We start from the raw sequence: 4,969 nt of genomic DNA, 5'->3' as shown, positions 1-4,969 counted from the left end.
AGACACTGCAGTTCTTGAAATAAAGCAGATGTTTGAATTTTCAAAGGAAAAGTTCACACCTAGTGAAGTATTTATTCACAAGCTCCGCAACAAAACAAGAGATTATAAGAAAACTTTCAAGGGACACGGGTCATAGAAACCAGCAGGAACACCACAGCTTTCCCAACTTCATGACCCGGGGGATGTTACCAAAGACACAGAAACGCCGATCTTGTGCTGGCTGTAAAAATTTATAAACTAGTGCTACAATGACTAAGAAATTACAAGAGTTACAATCTGAAGAGCGATTCCTGCTTTGACTTTATTTGGTTTCTATCCACTTTTCCTACATGCCTTGTAAAACACATGCAAAAACTGGTTTTAGAAAACATTCCCTAAAATTAGTGTGTACAGAAACTTCAGGGATACTTCTGCTTTTCTCCGCAAAACCACCCCTTTTTAAAAATCGAAAGTGAAATTAGTTCTAACTTTTTTTTTCTGTTAGTGACTCATCATCATGGGAGACACCAGATTTAGTATTTGAGCAGTGGTTAAGTGCTAAACAAAAATCGCCGTTAAAGCAGTTTTCTTTTTCACTTTTTCCTTTCGCAGGGACCTGAGCTGTTCCTGCGAGGCCCACCTCCTCAGAACTACACCCCAGCTCTCCCGAGGCGCTTCTGCAGGAGGCAGCGCCAGTTTCGACAGCCCGGCCCTTCCCCTCCCAGTGCCTCCGGGGGTTCCGGCGTCCCGGACGCTGCTGTTTTCCGGGAAGAGCAGGCGCGCTGGGCCTCTGCGAGCTGCGCTCGGCGGGCGGACGCGGGTGAGTGGGGAGTCCGTTTCCCGGCTGCCACTCCCGCCGCTGGCATTCCCGGGCTGGAGAGCGGGGGTGGAAAGGGAGGCGGGGGACCTCAGCGCCCACGGGAGTGGGACAGCGCCAGGGTTGAGATCCTGCTCCCGGGAGCTGCCAGCAGGCGGGTCGCAGAGGCCACGCCGCCTTCGAGGGGGCGCACCTGCTCCTGGGCCGGCTGTGCAGTCTCTGGGCCGTCAGGGCTTCGAGCCCTGTCACTTGTTTGCTTTGCTTCATTCAGGAAATTGAAACATAAAGTTATTTGTGTTTCCTCGCTGTTTTCTCGGAGTGTCTCTAGATACAGTTCTTCGGAAAACGGATTTCTTAAGAAAACGGTCCTTGGCAGGGGCAGTGTTGTGCATTCATGGCTGGCATTTCAGAATAGGCAAGGTTTTTCTTGAAGGAGACATCCTAAGGAGAATACTATGTTTCCAGTCTGTACAACAGGCAGGCGCTCTATTGCCTTTCTTTCTTTTTGCTGCCGGGCATGCATATAGGAAGATTCGATTCTACACGGCCTGGCACCGCAGTGATATGACTATACTTAGGGAAACACGGTCATGGTGATTTGTATTAGTTTTTTTTTTTATTCGCTGCCATAACAAATTACATAGATTTAGTGGCTTAAACACATAGGAACGCGCGCGCGCACACATACATACACACACTCTCACACACACAATTTACTATCTTAGGATTCCGTAGCAGTCTACCGAGGTCTCACTGGGTTAAAATCAAAGTGTTGGCAGGGTTGCCTTCCTTTCTGGAAGCTCTTGTGGTGAATCCCCTTTCCATCTTCCGGAGGTCACCTACCTCATTTGGCTCAGTAGCCCTTCCTCCATCTGCAGGGCCAGCAACATTGCACCTCTGAGAGTTCTGGGTTCCCATCGCTCTCTTGTCTCTCTTCTGTCTTCCGCTTTCACTTTTAAGTATCTTCATGATTACAGTGGGCCCCCACAGGTAATCCAGGATGCTCTCCATATTTAAAAGCAAGCTGATTAGCAACCTTAATTCAATCTGCAGCCTTCATTCGCATTTGCAATGTAAACAAACGTAATCACAGATTCTTGGGATTAGGATGTGGACATCTTTGAGGGAGCCATTGTTTTGCCTACTACATGATTGCATAAAAGGAATGACCATACATCCCACTCATGCATAGAGCAAAAGTATCCAGACGGTAAAGATGCCAAAAGCGTTCTTGGGGTGTTAGACAGTAGGCCATTTATGCTGAGAACCTTTATTACAGGCTCTTAGGAAGATTGGCATTGTCACAATAATAAAGATAAAAAGCAACTAAATAACATTGCAGTTTCTGTCTTCTGAAATGTAATGAGGACTTCATATGCACGTGACGTCCTGAGTCCAACAAATACTGAAGATCCCACATAATTATCTAAATTGAGTGTTTTCAGTGTGTAAGCTTATACTGAGAAAGTGCTCTGAAGGTCTGCAGGGAGGAGTAGACATGGTCCCAGCCCTCAACATCTTTACTGACGTGTCGTGGAAAATGACACAGGTACACACATAATTAAAGTGCCACAAAAAAGATAAAGGAGGGGGAGTAACATCCTTTAGGGGAATCAGAAAAGGCTTTGGGAACTTGGGGAAAATTTGGAATGGACCTTGAAGAACAATAAGATTTCATTAGATGGAGATTAAGGTTGGGAGAGGAGGAAGGACGTGACAGTTTGAGGGACAGAGGAAAGAAAAGGAACTATGCACGTGTTCAGTATGGTTAGGGAACTGGGTTGAAGAATTGACTAAATAAGACTGGAAAGTGAGTTGGAGTTAGAATGCAGCAGACCATGGCTGACCATTAGGAAGATTTTGCAGTTGATACAATAGCGATATATGGCCGGGCGCGGTGGCTCAAGCCTGTAATCCCAGCACTTTGGGAGGCCGAGGCGGGCGGATCACGAGGTCAGGAGATCGAGACCATCCTGGCTAACACGGTGAAACCCCGTCTCTACTAAGAAATACAAAAAACTAGCGGGGCGAGGTGGCGGGCGCCTGTAGTCCCAGCTACTCGGGAGGCTGAGGCCGGAGAATGGCGTGAACCCGGGAGGCGGAGCTTGCAGTGAGCTGAGATCCGGCCACTGCACTCCAGCCTGGGCGACAGAGCAAGACTCCGTCCCAAAAAAAAAAAAAAAAAAAAATAGCGATATATATGTATGCTCTGTGTGTGTGTGTATGTGTCAGAGATAGAGATGTGGTTTAAATATATATATGTATATATATGTGTGTATATATATGTGTGTGTGTGTATATATATATCGTCTCAAACCATCTCAAACTTACAGAAAAGTTGCAAGTACAGTAAAACAACTTTTCCTTTTCCTAAATTATTTAAGAATAAATTTCCAATCTGGTGACCTATCATCTTTCATTATATAATTGAGTATATATTTCCTACAAAAAAGATGTGCTCCAACGTAACCACAATACCGTCATCAAAATCAGGAATGTGGAGTGCTACCTTACTACAATTTAATAATCAGATCCAATGTGAATTTCACCAGTTGTCCTGATAATGTCTTGGATAGTGTAGCGGTCAAAGGAAAACTTCCTCTTTGCTCTCTGAAGGGCAAAGGCAGATGAAATAGGAGAAATGGCATACACATTTATTAATGTGCACAGGGGAAAAAATCACATAGTGATTGTACTGCACAGTGGGGTACAGATGGTTATATTCCCTACTTTTTAGGGGAAAGGGAGATGGGGAAGCGTGGATGATTATAGGGGGTTAGTAAATGATTTCTAAGGGAATTCAAGGGACTCGAAGAACACACAATGGCCTTGTACAAAGCCTGTTGGGCTTGCAGAGCAGACAGTGGTTGTAACACGTATCTGTCCAGGTTTGTTGACAGACTTCAGTCTTCTTTCTGTGATATGAATTCAGAATAAAAACTCAGGGAAGGGACTAGAGGTAATTGTTCTGTTTTCTGTCAGGTCCCACAATTAGGCAGGTAAGAAAACATCAGTGCACCTTCATGCTGTGCTTTGGGAGAGACAGAGGAGGAGGGGGAGGTCAGAGAGACCTTGAGCCATCTTCACTTCAGGATGTCAAAGTGCCATACTTCAGGGTATCAGTGTCTGAGCCCCAATGATAGCAAAAGGATCCAGTTGAGGATCATGCTTTCTATTTAGTTGTGATGTCTCTTTAGTCCCCTTCAGTGTGGACGTTTCTTAGTCTTTCCTTGTCCTTCTGAACTTGAAACTTTTGAAGAGAACAGGGCAGTTGTATTGTAGAACCCCTCAATTTGAGTTTGTCTGATGTTTCTTCATGCTTAGATTCAGATTATGCATCTTTGGCAGGACTATCGTCAAAGTTACATTGTGTTCTCAGTGCACCTTGTAATATGTTACATTATTTTGATTTATTCCATCATTTACTTTGATTATCTCATTATGTTGATGTCTGCCAGACTTCTCCAGTATAAAGTTACTCTTTTCTTCTTTGGAATTAATAAACATTTTGTGAGGAACTATTTTGAAGGTAACTAAAAATTCCTTTCTTCACCAACATTTCTAATTTATCTGGACTCAGTTTTTTACTTTAATCAACAGATTTAATCATTACTACCATTATCTATTTTAATCTTTAATTTATCCCCAGATTTGGCCACTGAAAACCATCTCAAGGTGGATTCTGTGTCCTTCCGACATGTCATCATCTTTAAGCACTTCCTTGCTTTTTGACATCATAAGATGTCCCAGGCTCATCTTGCAGTTTTTCCGTCCTGGTTTTGGGATCAACCATTTCTCTAAAGAGTCCTGGTTCCTTTTAGTGGAGAATAGTATTAGAAACCAAAGTCTGGGTGCTGAGTGTGCTCATTGCTCACTGGGGTTGTATCTACTCTCCCAGGCCTTCTCAACAGACAGAACTAGGGTATATACATATTTGTATATATCCAAAATACACAGATAGGCATTTCTTTTTTTTTTTTTTTCCTGAGACGGAGACTCACTCTGTTGCCCAGGCTGGAGTGCCGTGGCTCAATCTCAGCTCACTGCAACCTCCAGCTCCAGGGTTCAAGTGATTCTCCTGCCTCAGCCTCCCAAGTAGCTAGGATTACAGGCATGTGCCACCACACCCAGGTAATCCCACACAGGCATTTCTTTCTTTCTTTCTTTCTTTCT

The 4,969-nt window shown here is 44.2% G+C and overlaps 1 protein-coding gene across 1 annotated transcript in view; it reads left to right on the top strand.

The window, feature by feature from the left end:
* Positions 1-468: 468 nt before the first annotated feature.
* The window catches only part of NMI (N-myc (and STAT) interactor), a 20,310-nt gene continuing 15,809 nt past the window's right edge, over positions 469-4,969 (top strand). The window contains exon 1 of the mRNA XM_011987840.1: positions 469-799. The gene's annotated coding sequence lies outside the window, so the exon portion shown is untranslated. The remainder of the gene's footprint in view (positions 800-4,969) is intronic.

Source organism: Mandrillus leucophaeus, unplaced genomic scaffold (assembly GCF_000951045.1).
Source record: "Mandrillus leucophaeus isolate KB7577 unplaced genomic scaffold, Mleu.le_1.0 Scaffold318, whole genome shotgun sequence".
Classification (NCBI taxonomy): Eukaryota; Metazoa; Chordata; class Mammalia; order Primates; family Cercopithecidae; genus Mandrillus; species Mandrillus leucophaeus.
Note: the sequence above shows the minus strand (reverse complement) of the source record. Positions and strands in the feature narration are given on the sequence as shown.